The following is a 23,738-nucleotide window of genomic DNA, read 5'->3' as shown; positions in this document are numbered from 1 at the left end:
GGCCCAGTATAGCCACTATTCCACCATTAACATTCAGCCAGGGGTCAATACTGATTCAATGAAGAGTGCCGGAGAACCTTGCAAGGAGTTTCACCGCACATGGAGATAAATGAGGTGTCAATCTAGTGAAGCTACAAAACAGGACTATTTCCATGCCTAAAAAGCAGAAGTAGCAAGTGACAGATGGATCTAAGTGATTCTGCAGCCAAAGGATCAGATCTAAGCTCTGCAACCCTATTACATTTTGTTGTGTATGGTTGGGGGTGATGAAACAACATATTGAAAGAGGAGGCTCTACCCTTCTGAGGAAGGGTCTTTGTACCCAACATGTTAATTCTGTTTTTTCCTTCACAGATGCTGCCAGACCTGCTGAGCTTTTCAAGCAACTTTGTTTTTGTTCCTAATTTACAGCATCCATGGTTCTTTTGGTTTTTATTTGGTTCTACAAACATTCTAATTTTAGGTAACACAGTGTGGAGCTGGAGGAACACAGCAGGCCAGGCAGCATCAGAGGAGCAGGAAAGTTGACGTTTTGGGTTGGGATGCCCGATTTGCTATGTTTCTCCAGCATTTTGTAACGGTTCAAGCATGTAGCTCTCCACCAGGTTCTCAAGGCCTATTAAGGGTGGCCAATAAATGTTGGCCCAGCCAGTGATGCCCACATTCCATGAATGATTAAAAACGAATGCAATCCTACATCAATCATATGTTTCATCTCAGCACTTCTTGCCAAGCAGGTCTACATGCTCTGCAACTCACTTTGAAAATACTTCTGTTGGAAACACAAATAAGACTTAGGAGTTTAATTTGGAAAAATGTGACGTAATGCATTTTGGGAGGTCCAATCTAGATGGAAAATATACAGTAAATGGCAGAACCCTAAAGAGTACTGATAGGCAGAAGTATCTGAGTGTACAGGTACACAGGGTCACTGAAAGTGGCAACACAGGTGGAAAAGGTAGTCAACAAGGCGTATGGCATGCTTACCTTCATCAGCTGGGGCACTGAGTTTAAAAATTGGCCGGTAATGTTGCAGCTTTATAGAACCTTAGTTAGGCCGCATTTGGAATAGTGTGTTCAATTCTGGTCGCCACACTACCAGAAAGATATGGTAGCTTTGGAGAGGGTACAGAAAGGATTTATCAGGATGTTGCCTGGTATGGAGGGCATTAATTATGAGGAGAGGTTGGAGAAACTTGGGTTGTTCTCACTGAAACAACGGAGGTTGAGGGGCAACCTGATAGAGGTCTACAAGATTATGAAGGGCATGGATAGACCAGACAGTCAGAAGCTTTTTCCCAGGGTGGAAGAGTCAGTTACCAAGGGCCATGGGGTTAATGTGCAAGGGGCAAGGTTTAAAGGTGATAGACAAGGCATGTTTTTTACACAGAGAGTGTATTTCTTTCACTAGTTCATGGCTCTAGTTTTGCTGTTACAAGATGAAAACTCACGTGTCTGAGATAGGTGTAGAAAAAACTTACAAAGCACACACTAACAAGCAAAATAAACCCAGTGAAAACCAAATTGACATGGTGGCTTCCAATTTTTGTCATCTCTATATGATGTTTTCCTTATGGCCTTGGATGACATGTATGCAGTCAGTTAATTTGCATGCTTGGTTGGACATACATTTGGTGATTGGCCTTATCATAGAGTTACCAGTAGCGGTGCTTTCATAGATTAGAGTGGCACCCTCACTCTCTTTAATAATCATCTCACACTTTCACTGGTATCCTAACTTGCAAAGACGATGCCAGTTCACGATTGACATCCAGTCTTTACATCTGTGCCCTGTCGACACCAGTGATTGGTCCATGCTACAGAACATATCATGTATCCTGTATATATCCTGTATATGCCAGTACACTGATCCCCCCTCCATGCTGAATTCTGCATCATTTGGCATCCCATGAATCCAGCCATTCTCTCAGTGGTGAGATGGGGGCTTGTCACGTATTTAAACTTCTGAGATACAGTGGTGCTTATAAGCTGAATAGACTACTCTGTACTGATCCCAGAACACTGTTATAGGGAACTGTGCCATTTGGTACACATTTTCACTATAGGTTGAAGTACAGCCTCCTAGCTGGTGCCCCCCATAGTTCCAAACTAACACACAGTTGAGCATGACTGGCTCTGTCTCTTTCAATCCTCCTGCTCACTAAAGCTGTTCACCCAATGTCACCTTATGTAAACATGCGCAAAGATCCCACTGTTGTAAATGCATCTACACTGGTGCAGGGTATGATGTGGTATGCTGAATCAGAAGATTGAGAGGGCCTCAGTGGTGCTACTTTCCTTTCATGCTCCCCATTCACGAGTGACCCTATGTCTTTTTGGTTATTTACTCAAAGGATGCAGGCATTTCTAGCTAGGCCAATATTTATTGCCTATCCCTAATTGCCTAGAGGGAAGTTAAGAGTCAAATGCATTGGCATGGGGCTGGAGTCACATGTAGGCCAGACCAGGTAAGGATGACAGATTTCTTTCCCTAAAGGACATTAGTGTACTAAACAGTTTTACTGACAATTTACAATGGTTGTCATTGATTCCAGATTCTTTGTTTAATTCAAGTTCCACCATCTGGCATGGTGGGATTTGAGCTCATGTCTCCAAAATATCTGCTGAGTTTCTGGATTAATAGTCTAGTGATAATACTGCCATTGTCTCCCCTAACGGTGAGAGATAAGGAGTTCAGAAGAACCCGGGACATGACAGCAGACCCTTCTGCAGATCTTAGGCTTCCTAGCATGGCTGGTTCTGTCCTACTTATGGTCTGGCAGTGATGCGGTGCGGCAGGGTGCGGTGTTGGGTGGGAGGAATCCAACCCGTTATTTCGATCTACAAATCTTAAAATCTTTTACAGTGATGGTTATCATGTTCAATGTATTTGTGTTTCTGTGGATAATAATTAAAAGTAATGGTTTTTGGAACCCTCACGTTAAAACAATATGAATTATTATGTTTAATAATTTCAGAAACTTTATATTTATAAGTTCTTAAAGTGTGATATGTCTTTAAGGGTATAGTTTCCTTCTTTGTAATGATGCCTTGTTCATGTAGAAAGAAAGCACAACCACTGCCACAAACAGCATATTCAAGCATTACTTAAATAGCCCTGGCAAAGGATCACTATAACTGATACCTGTATTGACACTGTCTGCTCTTCCATTACCATGTAAAACTTTACTGGGCATAGGGAATGCATCGCTATCAATGCAGCAATGTGAAATGAAGAAACTGTTATTGGGCACAGGCATCAAAAGCCTAAGGACCAGTGGGAATGGAGATCAGTGGACAACTTTCAAAGCAAGATTGCTGGAAAAGTAATAGAGTATGCATAGAGTTCTGTTTCACAAGTCAGTGGATCAAAGGTTGGAATGTATCAAATGTTCCGTCTCTGAGACACATGTGGTGCTATACTATAGCTGGTTTTGCTCCAGTCCACATAGAGAGAATTGCACTAGTATAATGGGCTGGAATGGAATCCTTACTGATCTGCGAATTTAGAAAAAAGTAAGGAGAGTTTTCTAAATTGCTCTGGACATGTTACATCTTTATTCAAATCTCTTTACTTCTTCAATGATAAATCTTTCAAGGTACATGATAGACGTGGTAATAGATGGATATCACCAGTGTTTGGTTTTAGGTCACGGATCTGACTTTAACGTCTGAAAGCCTGAGCAACATTTTCAGTGCCAGGGATGGAGTCAGTAGCTATAGGCAACATGGTTTGAGGTGGGGGCTGAATAATTTGATTTCACTGTCTCAAATATTTGACAGGAAAAGAAAATGCTTGTTGTACATCAGATTAAATCAACAGCTGAATGACAGCCTCAAGTTAAACTGTAGGTTTGGTCTGATTGACTTTCTGGGTTTTTCTAACATTTTTGTTTTGATTTCAGTTTCCTAACCTTTCTCTTTTCCCTTGTGAGTGAAATATAATATTGGACACTATATTAGGAATATGGATTGTGACAGTAAATGTTGTTAGTTGAAGACATATTGGAAGTAAGGTTTACTCAGTTGAGTGACTTGAATTGAGATTACTAGAATTCTGTTTACAATCTGGTGTGCTCATAATCCTCAGCTTAGTGTTTGAGTCTATAGTTTACAGGTCATAACAAGCTGTATCACTCAAAGAATTTAGTCTGTGAGGCCAATGCTACAGTAATAAAAAAAATTTCTATCTTTATTTACAGATGAATTATTTACCCTGTATAGCCTACCAAACACTTCTGAGTGTTGAATTGTACTTAGATTTGGGTGTCACTTTCTGGGTGGTAGGGAAATAACTTCCACCAGAGAACGCAATGACTGCTGAACGAATATATAGTTCTTTAAAAGTTAAAAATACCAAGTCTGCTGTCAGTAACAACTGTGTCATGTTCCTTGGGTGCTTTTCAAGGTTAAATATAATGCAGTGAACGTTGAGACTAAGTCTGTTCACACTCACTATTTGGCTTAAGTGGCCTTTTAGTCACTGGATGTGCAGTTGGTACTAAAACCGCTGGACCTCGATTTTTCACCTAGAGAATTGAATACGTATGGTATTAACAACTTAGATATGTCATAAAATTCTTTAAGAGTGGAAAAATAAGACTAAAATAATTAACTCTGGACTTTTTTCTTATTATTAATTCATTCAACTTTTAAAATCAAATTATTATTTATTGAATAAAGCAACTAATGTGGCATATAGGACCTTCGTTCGTGCTTTTGCAGACCATTTATAAGCATTCTTATGTTTCCTTTGAGGTGTGAGGCAGACAGGGAAATTCTAAATATGTAAATATCTTATCTTATCCAAATTATTACTTAATATAAACTTTTTTTTCGGCAGAACTGATAAAGTGCATTTGTATTATTTAGTATTGACATAATCTGCAATAAATAGGGTGTGTATTTCTCTTAATATTCAAAGTTTTCAATATGCAAACTGGCATGTTTACAATTCAGGATGTTAAAAGGCATTTATCAATAGTGTTAGCAAACGTGCAGATACTGAACAAAATCATTTGGGTGATTTGTTCTGTAGACTATGTACAACTCAACTTGTTGCTTTGACATTATAACACCCTGATGAAAGGATGTATGAAAATTCGACCAGATGCAATTATTAAAAGAATAAAAGTATATAAATATATTGTATGCCACCATAAAATAGAACTGAGAGAGCTCACAGAGAACTTTGACGCTCAATCTTCAGTTGTAATCATGTGAGATTTTAACCTTCTGAATCAGACTGAAATTTACATGTGGAAGAATTCCTTGAAAAACATTGAAATGTATGAAATTGAGGAACTGGAAGGAAATATTGTATTTATTTCCACCTAATTAGGAGAGAATTAATAAGTCAAATGTAGAAATACACTGGGAAGAATTAATTAAAGAGAAGGGTTCAGGGAAATCTTCGACTTTCTTAAAGAAACATAATTTGTATTACAAACACCGCCTACTCCAAAACGAGTCAAAGACTAAAAAGGATAAGGCAAGTAACAAAAAAAAAGCCCTGCTATGTAGTAGTGAGAAACACAAAGTGTACAAAATTCTGCAATATATAGAAAAAGAACATGTAAGCAGAACTGCAGCTTTGAAGAAAGAAGGTTCAAGAAACTGGTTAAGAACTGCACGGAGGAATCATGAGAAGAATTAATTTAAAAATAATAAGGACAACAACAAAGGATTTTCAAAGTGTGTCATTGAGGAGAAGGCCACAAGGGGAGGCTGAATGATTCACCTGAAGCAATGATGGGAACGGAGATTAATTTGTGATTTTATTAGCCATTAAATGGGGGAAGAGGTTTCTATGCTGCAAAAATATGATAAAGGAGATAGACCGATAACCTTTAATAATTGAAGGAAAGGCATGACAGAAAGTTTTGGGAGGTTAATATAAACAAGGCTGTAGCCACTTACAATTTAAATCCAAGCATCCTTATATATTTGGCTGAGGAGTTTGCAAATTCCCTCATCAATATCCTTCAAAACTCATTTCAATGATTCTAAATGGTTTTCATCATTCTGCATGTTATTTTCCCAGTTACTTGCTAAAATGGTGTGCAAATGTTGTCTGGGCTATAGCACCATGGAAACACCAGCAACATTGCATAAAGCAAGCAGCTATAGATTGTGTCAGAGATAGTAGCTATAGTTTGTGCTTGTCTTAACATATGCAAAAACAATGCCAAACAATTGCAATACAGCACATCATGGCAAAAGGCAATCCACAACCAACCACACTTTGAATGAGTGTTCTGTTGCACAAATAAAATTCTCAACAGTTACATGATAAAGTCAAAATACTGCTCTCAAGGGCTGTGCAAATCTAAGAAAATTCCATTTATGCTGTGTCTGATAAATTGATGCTAGATTGCAAACTTTGCTAAAATAAAGATCAGTATCTGTGAAAGTTGGGATGAGTGTCAAATGATATTGTCACTTGATTTGCTGCACCATCCATCATTCAGTTAACATACAAACATTTCAAAACTTTGCAATGAATTACTATGAATATTTTTTGAGTAAGTGGCACTTATTCAACAATGATGCTCAGATTGTGATCCAATAGGTTCACTCAGCTCCTGGTATCATTACGGCCTTAGGTGAAATGAGCTGAACTCAAGAGAGGGAGGGAATGTGACAGTTCTTTATAGCAAGGCCACATTTGACCACATTACAATAGGGATTCCTAACTGGAAACAATGGGAAACAAATAGGAGAACTCTCTGCTGATTGAAACTAAACTCAATACAAAAAGATGGTCGTAGTTTTTGAATGTTGATCAAATTAGTCACTAAACTGCACTGTAGAAGTTCCTTGGGATAGCATTCTAAGCCTTCAGTTGTTTTATCTTCCCTCCATCACAAGGTCAGATGTTCACTCATGGTTGCATAATATTCAGCATCAATTGCAACTGCTCAATTACTGAAACAGTCCATGTCCTAACGCATCTGAGGAACATTCTAGATTGGGCTGGTCAGTGACAAAAAACATTCAAGTGATGTTCATCTCCAAACAGTGAGCATCCAACCATCGACCTTTGACATTTAATGGTATTACCACATCAATATTCTTAGGTTACTATTGAGCAGAAATTGAACTAGTCATGCTAGTAAATACTATGGTTAAAAGAGCAGGTCAGAGTTTAAGAATACTGCAGTGAGTAATTCATCACCCAGCTTCTTAATGCCTGAACACCATCTATAAGGCACAAGGCAGGAATGTGAAGGCCTCCTCTACTTGCCTGGATATGTGAAGCTTCAATAATAGAAAAGGAGCTCAATGCTATCCAGGAGAATGCACTGGTTTAATTGGGACCCTGTCTAACAGCTTGAACATTCACTCCCACCAAGGTCCAATCCAATACAGAGGAAATACTAGGATGGTCCAATGGGCAGAGTAGATCTGGACAAGATAAGGCAGATGGAAGAATTATTTCAAGCGGACTGGGAAAATAGACTAAAGGAAAAGTCAACGGACAAGTAGTGACAGACATCTGAGCAGATATTACACAATGCTCTGTTCAACAAAAATTTATTCTGGTCAAAAAAAAGGGCTTGTTGAGAAAGAAAAAATTCATCTTAGCTTAAAAGAGGTGGTCAGAAGAGTATCCAATCAAAAACTGAGGTGGCCATGACAGTGGAAACTAATGGTAGGTCAGAGGATTGGGTTATTTTTGGATATTTTGTTTAGGAACCATCACTTGATGAATAAAAAGCTAACAAACAGGGAGAAAATTGATCACAACCATAAATTGGCAAGAAATATAAAAACAGATACAAAGCATTTCTACAGGTATTTCAAAAGAAAGCAAATGATACAATAAGTGAGAGTGCCTTGGATGTTGCAATTGAGGAACCAAAACAAGGAACAGGGAAATTATTTCAACCAACATTTGTAACAGTCATCACAGTGAAAGATACGATAAACTTCTAAAAATAACATCTAAGCACAATGCTAATGGGAGCAAAGACCCTGTAACAGTCTCTATCAGAAGGGACAATGTATTTGACAAACTAATGTGACTAAAGACAAGCAGATCACTAGAACCCAGTGGTCTGCATCCAAGAGTTTTAAAAGAAGAGATGGTGGGTACATTGATCGATATATTCTGCAATGCACTGGATTCCAAAAGGATTCCAGTGGATTAGAAAATCATGAATGTGACACCCTTATTGAAGAAGAAGTTCGCCTAACATCTGTCATCGAGAAAATGTTCGAGACCATTATTAAAGAAAAAACATTTTGTAAAGCTTACAGAGTCAACATAATTTTGTGAAAAAGAAATCAGGTTTGACAAATTTGTTAGTATTCTTTGAGGATATAACAAGTTGTGTTGATACCAGGAAGTGGGTAGATGTGTGTTTAGTTTTCCACAAGGTATTTGATAAGGTGCCACAGAAAAGGTTATTGTAATGTATTAGCAGGGATTTAGGGTTGGCTAACACACAAATGAAAGAGTTGGTACAAATGAACCTCTAAAAGGTGTAATTAATGAAGTGCCACACGGATCAAACCTAGTACTTCAATTAATTATGATCCATATGGAGGAGCGAACAGAGTGAAATGTTTCCAAATAAGCTTACAACAAAAATAGCACAAGATCTGGTCATAATCCAACAGGTTTATTTGCAGACACAAGTTTTTGGAGTCTTGCTCTTTCTTCAGGTGACAGTGAAGTAGGTGACATCAGACACAGATTTTATAAGTAAAAGATCAAAAGGTCATAGAACTGATGCAAATGTATTGTAAAAAAAAACAAACATATCTGTTAAATCTTTAATCGGTTGGGAAGGAAATGTAGGTTTCGGCTAATTTAATATGCAAATCCTAGAATTTCTTTCAGTCATTGCCCTGAGATAACTAAAGATTTTATCAGCATACCAGAGGTGTCATCTCAGGTCAGACAATGCATTTTAGGTGTGAGGCCTTGATTAGAATTTGTCTAAAAGATTTGAATCTAATCTGAAATAAATTGTGGGATTTACATTTTAATCAATTGAAACCTGCATTTCCTTCCTAACTGATTAAAGATTTAACAGACATCTTAGGTTTGTTCAATACATTCGCATCAGGTCTATGACCCTTTGACCTTTTACTTATAACTGTTTATTACTGTGTCTGATGCCACGTCTCTCACTGTCACCTGAGAAAGGTACAAGACTCCGAAAGCTTCAGTTTTCAAATAAATCTGTTGGACTATAACCCACTTTTGTCAGATTTTTGACCTTGTCCACCCCAGTCCAAAGTTGGCATCTCCACATCAATACAAAAATAGGTGGAGGCACATATTGTAACGTACATGCAAGGAACCTATAAGAGGATACAAATAGGTTGAGTGATTGGGCAAAAACTTGGCAGATAGAGTTTACTATAAGAAAGTGTGAGGTCACACACTTTGAAACGAAGATTCAAAAGGCAGCTTATTATTTGAAAAGAGGGAACCTCCAAAATAGTGAAGTACAATGCCATCCTGAAGTACAAAGCTCATGTAGAGATACAACAAGTAATTAAGAGGGCAAATTTAACTTTGACCTTCATTACTCAGAATATGGCATCTAAAAATAGAGAATTCTTGGTTGATGCTGGTGAAGCCACATCTGGAGTACTGTGTATGGATTTGGTCTCTGTATTTCAGAAATGTTTAAAACTTTTTTTCCTGTAATATGGGTGGCACGGCGGCTCAGTGGTTAGCACTGTTGCCTTACAGTGCCAACAACCCTGGTTCGATTCCTCCCTCGGGTGACTGTGTGTGTGGAGTTTGCAAATTCTCCCTGTGTCTGCGTGGGTTTCCTCTAGGTGCTCTGGTTTCCTCCCAAGGTCCAAAGATGCACAGGCTAGGTGGATTGGCTATGCTAAGTTGCCCGTAGTGTTCAGGGATGTGTAGATTAGGTGGGTTATGCAGGATGAATCTGGGTGGGATGCTCTGAGGATCCTCGTGGCCTTGTTGGGCCAAAGGGCCTGTTTCCACACTTTAAGGATTCTATAATCTAAACAATGTACTGTATTGGAGGCTGTACAAAGAGTTTCACAAGGCTGATTCTTGGGTGAAGGGGTTGACTTATCTAGAATGGCTAAAAGGTTAAGTCATTATTCATTAGTGTTTTATGCCCTTCTCCTTTTATGAAACATACAAGATTTTGACGGGGCATTACAGGATAAATGTTTTTCAGTAATAGTGGAATCTCAAATTAAGGGACATAGTTACAGAATAAGAACAGATGGTAGGAATTGCAGATGCTGGAGAATCTGAGATAACAAGGTGTATAGCTGGATAAACTCAGCAGGCCAAGTAGCATCAGAGGAGCAGGAAAGCTGACATTTAGGGCCTAGACCTGCTGTGTTCATCCAGCTCTAACCCTGTGATAACCTTGTTATCACAGAATAAGAAGACATTACTTTAACAGTGACATACAAAGAAATGTCTTCTCCCAGTGCATAGTGAATGCCCTTAATTCTCTATCAAGGGAGTTACAGAGACTAAATCACTGAAAGTATTTAAAGAAGTGTCAGTTGGTTTCACAGGGAAGCATTTGCTGACAATGCAACTGTGCATGGTCATTAATTCATGAACATGCATATGCACATTTCTCAACACAATGCCATCATGTACAAGTGCAGCAAAACACCACTCAAGTAGTGACAAGAAGCGGGTGGGGCAGGGGAGACAACAAGGCAGGCCCAGGAGCAGGGAGACCCTCTTCTCCTCCCATGCACATCTTCTGGATTCTTCCCACATCCCAAAGCCACCCCTGTGGTTTCCCAGATCCCAATCCCTCTACCCCTCCTCCCCCAACAACTAGGCTGACAGACATACCCACAAAACTGTTTGTGTGCACCCACAGGCTTTTGAAAGATCGGCGAGTTGAGAGCTATGAAGAGCTGGCATAAAAGGAGATGATGATTTTACTGAATGGCAGGACAGGTGAAGCATAGCATACTCCTGCTTTAATAAAAGAATTCTTATTGGTCCCTCCATAGTAGTCCTTATTAATTTTTTGCAGTTTCTTGTTGATGGTTGGGAAGACATGAACTAACAAATGGAGAACGCATGGTATGTAGATGGCCAGTTGGTGTTTTCTGTCAGTGGCGTATCAAATGGGAACTTAGGGAATGAGCGTTCATTTGACATGATTGTTATATTGGTCCAATTACATTGTCAAACTAAATGTCCCAGAAATGCGAATCCCTTATAGTTCCCAGGAGTACTTTTAAGTGGACCGATGTGCCAAAGGGATCATTATGTTCATTTTCTTCCCACCAATGTCACTTCATTGGTTTTACATCCAATCAGAGGGTGCTGAGTTGTCTTTCATTTGCATTCTGGGAGTGGGCTTCACAGTCAGTGTGGGCATGAAGGGTATTACGGAACAAACTGCTGTTAAGGAACGGTTGGCCTCAAACATTATATTACTACAGTATTTCCATCCCTTCTAAACAAAAAAAAAGGGAAGGGCAAGGTTCAGGGGAGACAGAACACTGTGAAACAAATGTCAGTTATGAACCTAAACTGTTTCTGAAAATTGTTATTGGTGAGCAACAGAAAAGTTTTGAGAAATTGTCATTGGAGCAGAAAGCATCAGAAGCTTCAACTTAGTATTAAAATTAATTGAACTTTGTCAGGATTAATTAACTTAAAGGGGTAAGATGTGGCAGAAGATCTCCAAATCATAGTCTGCTCCTTTTGTTTGTTGTGGGAAGCTGGGCACGTTTCCAGTGCCTGGGACCTGCCTATGTGCAAGAAGTGTTTCCAGCTGCAGCTCCTGGAAGCCAGAGTTTCAGAGTTGGAGCAGTGGCTGGGAATACCATGGAGCATTTGCGAGGCAAAGAGTATCGTGGACAGCATGTGTCGAAATGTGGTCACACTACAGAATCAGACTCCAAAAGCAGGAAGGGAGTGAGTGAACACCAGGCATAGCAGGAGGGCTAAGCAGGCAGGGCAGGAATCATCTGCAGTTATTCCCCTGCAAAACAGATATATTAAGGAGATAACAGCAACAGCAAAATTCATAGCACCATGGTTGGCTTTGTTACAGAGGGAGGGAGAGATAGGTGTAGAAAAGCTACAGATACAGGGGATTCAGTTGTAAGAGGAAAAGATGGGCTTTTCTGTGGCCACAAATGAGAGTCCAGGACCATGTGTTGCCTCTCTGGTGCTAGGATCCTGGGTGTTTCAGAGTAGCTGCAGGACAATCTAAACGGGGAAGGTGAACATCCAGTGGTTGTAGTACACATTGGTGCTAATGACACAGGTTAAAATAAAAAGGATGAGGTCCTAAAAGCAGAACATACAGAACTAGGAAGAAAGTTGAAATACATCACAGAATTACTACCAGTGCCATGAGCCAGTCAGACTAGAAACAGCAGTATGTATATGATGAACACATGGTTGAAAAGATGGCGTGATAGGGAGGATTTCAGTTTTGTGACGCATTGAGACCAGTCGTGGGGGAGATTGGACCTGTACAAACTGGATGGGTTACACCTGGGGAGGATTGGGACTGATGTGCATGGGGGGAATCTTGGTAGAATGGTTGGGGAGGGTTTAAACTAGAGTGGCAGAGGCGTTGGAACTAGAGGAATAGAGTAGTTGATGAAGAGGTAGAAACCAAGCAAACATTGCTAAGAACAAGAAAAGGTAGGAAAATGCTACTGAAAAGAGCAGGCTGTGTGGTCTGAAATATATGTTTTTCAACACTGTAAGCATAATAGGCAAGGTAGTTGAACTTAGAGCTTTGGTTAGTACTTAGAACTACGATATTATTATGAATACAGGGATTTGGCTGAAAGAGACACAGGTCTGGCACCAGAATGTCCCTGGATTTAGATGTCTCAGGTATGGTAGAAAGGGAGGTAAGAGAAGTGGGGGAGTTGCATCTACTGATAAAGGAGCATCTCACAGCTGCACTGAGGGAGGATACATTAGTGGACTCATGGAGCAAGGCAATATGGGTGGAATAGGAAAGGTGAAATCACAATGCTGGGGGTGTACTACAGGTCCCCCAACAGCCAGCGGGAGATACAGGAGGGAATATATAGACAGATGTTGGAAAAATGTAACAACAGGGTTGTTGTGCTGGGTGATTTTAACTTCCTCAAGATTGGCTGGGACTCAATATGTGCTAGGGGCTTGGATGGGGGAGAATTTGTAAGGACCATTTAGAAGGGATTCTTGACACAATCTGTAAATAATCCAATCAGGGGCTTATCTAACTTAATAATTAGTGAGTTTTGAGAAGATTTGTAGCTCAGGTTGAGTTTCTGGATGTGAGTTTGCTCGCTGAGCTGGATGGTTAGCTTTCAGACGTTTCGTCACCATTCTAGGTAACATCATCAGTGAGCCTCCGATGAAGCGCTGGTGTTATGTCCCGCTTTCTATCACCAACCCAAGGAAACCTAAACAGATAAATAGAAAGCGGGACATAACACCAGCGCTTCATCGAAGGCTCACTGATGATGTTACCTAGAATGGTGACGAAACGTCTGAAAACTAACCTTCCAGCTCAGCGAGCAAACTCACATCCAGTAACTTAATAATTCTTAAAGTGGGCAACACCTCTTCCTTTTTAATAGTGACTTGGCTTAGAAACTCTACCCTCCCTACCCTGAGATGTGGACCTGGTTTTGGGAAATGAGCTTGGCCAGGTGAGTGAAGTTTCAGTTGGGGAACATTTCGGGAGTAGTGACCATAATAGTGTGAGATTTAAGATATTCATGGATAGGGAAGAGATATCTACCTTAATATATTTTAAGGTGGACAAGTCCCAGGTCCTGATGAGATTTAGCCCGGAAAAATGATCAAGGCAAGAGAACAAATTACTGGAGTACTTTGTACATCTTTACATCCTCTTTGACCACAGGTGAAGTCACAGAGGACTGGACAACGTTGTCCCATTGTTTAAGGATAGCAGGGATAATCCTCAAAATTATAGACCTGTGAATCTTACGTTTGACAAAGTCACACATAAGGGATCACATGGGATTGGGGAAAGTGTATTGAGACCCATAGGAAACTGGTTGACAGGGAGGAAACAGAGTAGGAATTGATAAACCCTTTTCAAATTGGCAGGCAGTAACTAGTGTGGTGCAACAGGGATTGGTTCTGAGACCCCATCTGTTCACAATATATATTAATGATTTGGATGAGGAAACAAAATGTAACATCTCCAAATTTGCAATGATACCAAGTTGGGTGGAGGGAGTGGACTGTGATGATGATGCAGAGATCTTTCAGCATCATCTTGACAGGTTGGGTGAGTGGGCAAATCAATGGCAGATGCTGTATAATGTGGATAAATGTGAAGTTATTCACTTCAGAAGCAAAAACAAGAAGGCAGATTACTACCTGAATGGCTGTAAATTGGGAGAGGGGAGTGTGCAGCAGGACCTGGGAATCCTTGTGCACCAGTTGCTGAAAGTAAGTATGCAGATGCAGCAGGTGGTAAAGAAGGCAAATGGCATGTTGGCCTTCATTGCAAGAGGTTTTGAGTACAGGAGTAGGGATATGTTGATGCAGTTGTACAGTGCCTTGGTGAGGCCACACCTGGAATAGTGTGTACAGTTTTGGTCACCTTTTCCAAGGAAGGATGCTTTTGCTCTTAGGGGAGTGCTGCAAAGGTTTACCAGGCTGATTCCAGCGGCTGGTGGGTTTGATGTATGAGGAGAGATTGACTAGGTTATGATTGTTTTCGCTAGAGTTCAGACAAATGGAGAGTTATAAAGTTCTAACAGAACTGGACAGGGTAGATGCAGGGAGGATGTTCCCGATGATAAGTATATCCCAAACCAGGGGTCACAGTACAAGGATTCAGGGTAGACAATTTAGGGTGGAGATGAAGAGACAATACTTCACCCAAAGAGTGATGAGCCTGTGGAATTCATCACCACAGGAAGTGTGGATACCAAACCATTGAATGTATTCTAAAGGCAACTGGATACAGCACTTGGGGTGAATGGGATCAAAGGTTATGGGACGAAAGCAGTATCAGGCTATTGGTTTGAACAATCAGCCATGTTTATTAAGAATGGTGGACCAGGCTTGAAGGGTCAAATGGCCTCCTCCTGCACCCATCTTCTATGCTTCTTACTTCATTAAAGCCTTTGACAAGGTCCATCAAGGCAGGCTGGTATAAAAGTTGAAGTCACAGGATATCAGGCAAAATGGATACAGGACTGGCTTAGTCATTGGAGACAGAGGGTAGTGGTGGAAGGAAGCTTTGCAGAATGGAGGTAATGGTGTTCCACTGGGAAAACATAGCTGGTCTAATTAGTAAGCTTGCAGATGATACAAAGAATGGTGGAGTTGTAGATAGTGAGGAAAAATATCATGGGATACAGCAGGATATAAATCAGTTGGAGGCATGATCAGAAAAATGGCAGATCGAGTTTAATTCAGACAAACATGAGGTGGTGCATTTTGGAAGGTCAAGTACAGGTGGAAATTATACAGTGAATGGAGAAACCTTTAGTAGTATTGATATGTAGGAAGATTTGGGTATGCAGGTCCACAGATCACTGAAGGTGACAGCACAGATAGATATAGTAATAAAAAGATTTATGAAGGCAAACATGCCATTGGAAAGGACATTGAGTACACGGACAGACAACTTATGCTGCAGCTTTATAGAACTTGAGTGAGGCTACACTTGCAATATTACATACAGTTCTGGTCACCACAGTACCAGAAGGATGTGATGCTTTGGAGAGGATACAGCAAAGATTTACCAGGTCATTGCCTGGTATGGGGGGGGGGGGGGGGGGGGCGTTTTAGCTATGAAGAAAAGTTAAGATAGACTAGGTCTGTTCTCACTGGAATGTAGGAGGTTGACGGGGCAACCGACAGGATTTTATAGGATTGTGAACAGCATAGATAAAGTAGAAAGTATGAGGCTTCTTTCCAGGATTGAGGGGTCAATTACTGGGGGACACAGACTCAAGCTGCAAAGGTAGGGGCGGGGAGGGAGGAGCGGAATTTAAAAGAGATGTGCGAGGCCTGTTTTTCACACAAATGGTGGCGAGTACCTGGGATGTGCTCCAGAGGTGGTAGCAGAAGCAGACACAATAGCAGCATTCAAGAAGTTCTTGGACAAATACGCAAATAGGAAGGGAATGGAAGGATATAGATCCTGTAAGTGAAGACAGTTTTAGAATGGAAGGGCAAAATGTGGTGGCATAGACTTGGAGGGCTGAAAAGCCTGTTCCTGTGCTGTATTGTTCTTTGTTCCACCTGAAGGTGATGGGTGTTCTGCATCTTGTTCCTCTTGCAGTTCTAATCCTTCCTGCAGCAGAGAACATAGCACATTATGATTATTTTGGTGTATCTAGTTAACAAGTACAAAAGTGCAGCTGCAAGTCTTGGACATACCAATCCTTCACTCAATGATACAGTAAACATGGCCATTCCCCCTGGCTTGCACATCTTTGCACTGTGGGAGGAAACCAGAGCACCCAGAAGGAACCCATGCAGACATGGGGAGAACGTGCAAACTCCACACAGACAGTTGCCCGAGGGTGGAATTGAGCCAGTGTCCCTGGCACTGTGAGGCAGCTGTGCTAACCACTGAGCCACCATGCCACCCTGGATATGTCTCTGGCAGCTCCCTGTAAGGAGTTGAGGCAAGAAACTGGAGGTTCTGTCGGAAAAGGGGGATGGTGTTTTTGGTCATTGAGGAATAGACTAGGGTAAGAAATCACTGCGGATGCTGTAAATCAGGAACAAAAACAACATTGCTGGAAAAGCTCAGCAGGTCTGGCAGCATCTGTGGAGGAGAAAACAGAGTTAACGTTTCTGGGCTGTTGACCCAGTTCTGAGGAAGGGTCACCGGACCCGAAACGTTAACTCTGAATAAACTAGGGTATCCTGGAGGGAATGGTTCCCACAAAATGCAGATGGGGGAGTGAGGGGAAGATGTGTTTGGTTTTGCTGTGCTCTTGGAGTTGTCTGAAATGTCACATCAAACGATCCTTCGGTGTGGAGGCTGTTGAATGGAAAGTGAGGACAAAGAGGGCCCGGTCACACTATTTTAAGTGATGGGAAGGGGCAAGGGCAGAACCACAGGGGATAGGTCAAAAACAGTTACAGATGTAGATACCCAGTACTGGACATTTAATTGTTACAGATATTTTGTTAGAGATTATGTCTTTAAAGCAAAAATCACTCTAAGCTGCGATGAAGTGAGAACTTTACTGAATCTGCACAAAATTAAAATCTATCAGAGGCAGTTCCACAAGCAAACTTCTTGGTGACCTTTTTTAACTGGTATGTTTCCTGCTACGTGTTCTTTACATTATTGATGAACTTTAATCTCAATGGGTATAAATTTCATATGCACAAACATTGAATTATATAAAGGTTTATTATATTATGAAAACTTTCTATAATCACAGTTAGTACAATCTAATATTTGTCTGCAAACTTATAGGCAAAATTACATTTTCATTTCTTAAATTGCTAGAATTCTTAAATTTCTTATTTTAAACTTTAAGGCACACAACAGCATAAATAATGTATCTTAAATTAGGGGAAAAGTTGGTTTACAACCATGAAAGACTTATGATTCTACTAATAACATATAAAAAAATGAACTATTATTAATAAATAATCTTTCACGTAATCAGGCCATCCCAAAGTGCTTTGTTGTCACTGAAGTACTATTGAAATGTTGTAATTGTTGTTACGTGGATAACCACAATAAAATCAATACACACAAAGTGCCATTAATAATAAGATAACTAGCCAGTTTTAGTTATACAGGTTATTTGTGAGGGGTCGGTTGGCTCAGTTCGCTGGCCAGTGTGATGCCAACTGTGTGGGCTCAATTCCCGTACTGGCTGAGGCTACCATGAAAGTATGAGGTATGGTGACCTTCAGGTTAAACCACTAATCATCTCTAATGAAAGAACAGTTTGATTGCTTTCTGGGACTATGGTGACTTCAGCAAGATACAAGGAGAGATTCCCACTTTGAACAATGCCACAGGATCTTATGTCTACCAAAACAAGCAGATGGGATCTCTGACAATATGTGGGGTGTTACACTAAGGCGCCAGCTTGCAATATACGTTTTAGTCTTGGAGCAGAGCTTGAACTCATGGGTATGGGCGTAACAACTCAGCCAGGACATGTACTACAGCAGCTAAAATTACCTGAACAGCAGTTATAGTATTTTGTGAATGATGAATCTACATTGTATTAATGCACCTACTAAAAATACAGCCAATCTTCAGAAAAAGAAATAGCTTTTGTTAAATTTTAAGACTTTAACAGAATGCAAAGACTCATGCATTAGTCTTGCTACAAATAGCAAAATGCTGCAGATCTTGAAAAAGTAATTAAAAACTGAAAATACTTAGATACTTACAACCAATGCTGGAGATCACAGCGGGTCAGACAGCATCCATAGAGAGACTGCAACCTGTTTTGAGTTGAGACAACTTTTCATCAAAATTTGTCTGTTTCAATTCAAAGTGTAACTAAGCAACCATGTCTGCTAAACTACTTGGATTGTGGTAACATCATATTATATTGCATTTAGTTGTTAAAAACGCATTTTAACTTGGTCACTGAAGAGGACTGGCAAGATCTGCACCTAAAACTGGTGAACACATTTTAAAACAAAATACACTTAATGTGCAATAATCACAGAGGTGTTTTTATGGATTTGATAACAAAAGTCACAAGTTTTAAGCAGCTTCAGTCAAGTAAAATGTAATGTAATACTTGGGACATTAGAAAGCCATTTGTTTCAATTAAGGTGGTTATCAGAACTCCAAAGTGAAAGGCAGCTTAGATGTGTGAGAGAATTTCTTAAAAAAGTCCAAACTAGGACAGTGCATCAAAAATGGTGAACATGATATCAGTTTTTTTTTCTTTAGAGTTTCTCTCATGAAGCTTTATTTGTGTACAATGTGTCTTGGTCCATCTGGTAGGCCATCAGACTACGACTGTGAACTGACTATGCCAGTTAATTTCAGAGTTACACAGGAGTTATTGTGGTGACACATCATTTGGTTTATCAGCAATTTGTGCTGATGTATGCTTTTAGAAATATATGTATAATTGCAGTCTATTTTTAAACTGCAACATATACACTGTGTACAATTTTGAAGACCACCTTTGATAACCCACTGGTGTATGCATTAACTAGACATCATGAAGGTCTTCCAGACTGGAGTAAAATACTGGTAAATCATACTCATGGAACATGACCCACATAAATAAATAGGTTATTTTTATATATGCTACTACTGTTTTGTGTTTTGCTTGTAACTGTGTCCAAATTATGTTAATACTTGGCAAGTAAACATCTCCCAATTAAATTATTTTCTTTTGAATATATTTATCTATTTAATGAACTTAAAGTGGCACTGCGCCTAGCCAAAATCTTTTCAGAAGCAGCAACTGTTAAGTAACAACATGCATTTATATAATGGCACCTTCCGTGACTAAATTATATTTAAGATGTCTTCAAAAGGCAATGAAATATCTTTGAAGTGGCATCACAGTTGTAATATTGGAACTGCAGAAGTAAAGTTGCACACTGCAACCTCACAAAAACAGAAATGAGATAATGACCTGATAAATTGTTTATTGTTGAGGAATAAATTTCAGCCAGGATACCAGGGAGAGCTCCACTGTTTTTCTTCGAATAGTACAATGGGACCTTCTACCTCCATATGAAAGAAAGGAAGTCTCTGTTTAATACACATCACTTGTAATAATGCTATGGAAGACAAATATGTTCCAGTGGCTCTCACTACTCTCTTCTCTAGTACAGCCAAACCACACCTGCTATGCTGTCTCCACCAGAACAGGTAGTGTTTTCATTCCACTTCACTGTCTCAGCCCACTCTTGAAATCACCCGTATGCTTTTGAAAGTCCTGGAGCCTATATTCATTCCAGACAACGTACACTACTAGAATACTGGTCAATAGTCAGCTGTTCAGTTAGATGTTGCAAATTGCCATTGTAAATCAGTACACACATGCAAGGGCTATGAGGAAAATATAAATGTTATTTTGGAAAACGGCCATGATAAAACAATGCCTTTTTGAGTAAATGTACTTTTGTTGAAAAGAATACTTGTAATATAGTGCAAACTGAATTCTATGCTAGAAGTTTTCATCTGACTAGGATTATTTTTTCCTCCAGTGGCATACGTTTTAATGACTAAAATGTTTCACCGGCAAATGGCTTATTCAGTGAAGCAGATTCCACTGTCATTGTATGGATTCAGGTATGATAACTAGTTTAAGTTCAGCATTGTTTTGAAAATAAAAAGCATGACAAATAGCAAACATGCTGCATTTTAGAATAATCACTAACAGTAACTGTACCTTTACCTCAGTTTAGTTGCAAATGCTATTGGATGAACATAGTAAAATATAATGAGGTCTTTCATTGATCTCACTGTTCATTCATTAACAGGGGCTAATTGCTAGTACTTTGAACTAGGCACAACATTTATGCAAAAGATGCTTGTTTTATTGCTTTGTATTTTAATCAATGTTTTAAGTACAGAATCCAATCCTAAATTTTATAATGGATGAAATACATCACCATTGCTCCTCATTGACAGATTCTTACAATATTTTTTAGGGGAAAAAAGTTACTTGTGTAACCACATCACAACTTTAAACATGCAAAGATGAGAATAATTTACAAACATTCAACAGAAAACTCATTCAAATAATAATTGGCATCTATAAATAATTTTAAAAACTCTATCCCATTCTGAAAACCAGGTCAATTGTGTTGCAGTGAAACCTGATCACTTTGATATTTTTCCAAACCCAATATTTATCAACTTAACAGAACAAAATCTGAATCACAAGCGACCATGCTAATGTAATTACAACCACTGGGTAAAAGTTTGGTTATTAAAGAATTATTATAATTAGTTCTGAGCATATTGGGCTATTAGGTAATATTGAGGTTTAAAAGTCTGTCACTGAAGACTTTTTATGACGAGAATGAAAATATGTGGCTTATCTTTTGGCAAGTTTTGCAACAGGAGAGATGCATTATAAAATAGCAATATTGGTGATATTCTATAGGAAAACACTTCAAGAAAAGGCAGAGAAACATGTATACATGAATATACAACAGAATATAATGAATATAATTCTGTAAGAAGTGAACAGTAAATACAAGTTTAAGGATCAATAATTCTCCTGTAAAGAATATCCTAAGTTAGAGTGAAAAATAGGAGAAGTGGAAAAAGAGCTCTGAATCATCAGCCACATATCAGCACTATTTCCAAGTCACTACTAGCATCCAAAATGTGCTTGCATATATAAATGATTTTGTCTTTAATATAGGAGGATTTATCAGTAAGATGTTACAAAAATAAGCGGGGATGTAAACAGGGAATAGAATAGCTTTAGTTTACAGGAGGACATTGATCAACCCATTAAACCAGCCTGTCAATGGCACACGGAATTTAATCCAGAGAAAAGTGAAGTGATGCACTTAAGCAAGGCAATCAAGAAAGGAGAATGCATAATGAACGTAAGACCCTGGGAAGTACTGAGGTGCATGTATACTGGTCCCTTAAGGTATTAGGACAGGTGGATAAAGGCGTTTATGAAGGTACATTGTACACTTACTTTTGTCAGCTGAGCCAGAGAGTTGAAGAGCAGAGTTTATGCTGCAACACTATAAAATATTTGTTAGGCCATAGCTAAAGTATTGTGTCCAATTCTGGAATCCACATAATGGGAGGGATGTGATAGCACTGGAGAGGGCTTGGAAGAGATATGCCAGGATGTTGCCTGGGCTGGACAGCTTCAATTATGAAAGACAGTTAGACAGACTGGTGTTGTTTTCCTTAGAACAAAAGTTTGAGAGAGTCATGATTGAGATGAATAAAATAATGAGGGGCATACACAGGGTGAACAGGAAGAAACAGCCACTTGAAGGAAGAATCAATGGCCGAGGCCATGGATTTAAAGGTGAGGAGCTAGATTTAGAGGAGATATGAAGAAGAACCATTTGCCCCCAGAGAGTGGTGGGAATCTGAAAATCACTGCTTCTATAGGTGGTAGAGGCAGAAACCCTCATAACATTTAAGTACAATAAACCTTTTATTAACTGACACATTTGGGAGCAGGATTGTGGCGATAGATCAAATATTCTGCTTGATCAAACGTCCGTATAATCAATGTAAAAATACACACTAAGTAATAGAAACGTAATGCAAGGGGTTTACACATCATTGTTATACTTGGAGCATAAATCACTTAATAATGCATCTTTGCCTTAAATAAAGCTTACTGGCAGAGAACCTTCCCACTCGCATGCTCAACTGATTACTCAGACATCGCAGAGATCACAATAATACAGTAAATGTCTGGTGTTTCAGGTATACTTTTATGCGGGTTTATTGAGTGTGCCGGATCATAAAGTGGTTAAAACAAATTTTGTTGTATTTATATGTGATGTCAAGGCATACAAAGTTATGGATCGAATGCTGAGAAGTGTTATTAGAATAGCTAGAATCTGTTTTAGACTGGTGCAGACACAATGGGCTGAAGGGCAGTAGAGCTCTGACTCAATTCGTTTTTGTAATGTGGGCACTGATAACAAGGCCAGAATTTATTGTCTATGCCTTGCTTCACCAAGAAAGGCAACAGTTGAACAACTGCCTGAATCATTTTAATTTTCTTTACAGTAGTTTGACCTAACTTGGTGGCTTGCTATTTAACAGTCAGTCATATCTGTTGTAGGTTCACAGTCACATACAGGTCAGATAAAGTTGCCAGGTTCTTTCACTGACATTTGGATTTTTACAAAACAAGACCATACAATTTTATGGACTCAACATTATTTTTGCTCAGATTTGACAGTGAAATATAAAACTGAATTAAAATGATTGAAATGCAGTTTATATTTTCTGAATTACTAGGTAAGTTCTCTGGATTACTAGCTATTTCAACTGAATACTTTCAATCAATATTGCTATTAAACTTAGCATGCCCACAACAGCCCAACACTATCATGCAACTCTCATTCTGTGAAAAATATACTTACTATGCAGTCAAAAAAAAACAAATTAAAGGGACCAACATTGTTTTCACTACAGAATAAGTAAATTGAATAATGAACCTGTGCTAAATGAACATTTACAGGCATGATTTTGGTTTGATTTAGAATATAAATCAAAGGAATATTACCTTGATTAAAAGAACATGCATCTTACACAACCAATTTAGCGCAGCTCCCCAAGGTGACCAATTTATACCGGTTTAACCATAACATGTATCTTCTCCTAAGCAACAGCTATCACACATGCACCAGAAAGGAAATATGCTGTTGTATTCAGATCAGTAAAAGGTGATTTATTAAAAAAAAGCAACAAGTCCGTGGAGGGCAATGCTGCACTAACTAAACATCAAGTGTAATTATATAATTCTTTAGAAAGGCCTCACACATTTACTGTTGCCTACGGATAGTCAACCGTGCGCCGCAGATTACCTGATTACATATTTATGTTTAGTGTGCAAACTTCAGGGCCATGATCCAGAACGAAAAGTGTTCAAATGCTTTCCTGGAATTTTGAGTTTACTAACTTTAAAGCCTTCACCAGGATATTGATATTGAAATTCAATGTACACAAGAGAGATTTATAGTCATTAATACTCTTCACAGAATTTACAGTCCTTGTTTAATTAAATTCGCCTTCACTTTTTGAATTCCATTTCAGGTGTACAACTAAAAAGATGGGATTTTACCTTTT

Source organism: Stegostoma tigrinum, chromosome 3 (assembly GCF_030684315.1).
Source record: "Stegostoma tigrinum isolate sSteTig4 chromosome 3, sSteTig4.hap1, whole genome shotgun sequence".
In the NCBI taxonomy this organism is placed as follows: Eukaryota; Metazoa; Chordata; class Chondrichthyes; order Orectolobiformes; family Stegostomatidae; genus Stegostoma; species Stegostoma tigrinum.
This window is presented reverse-complemented; position numbering follows the sequence as displayed.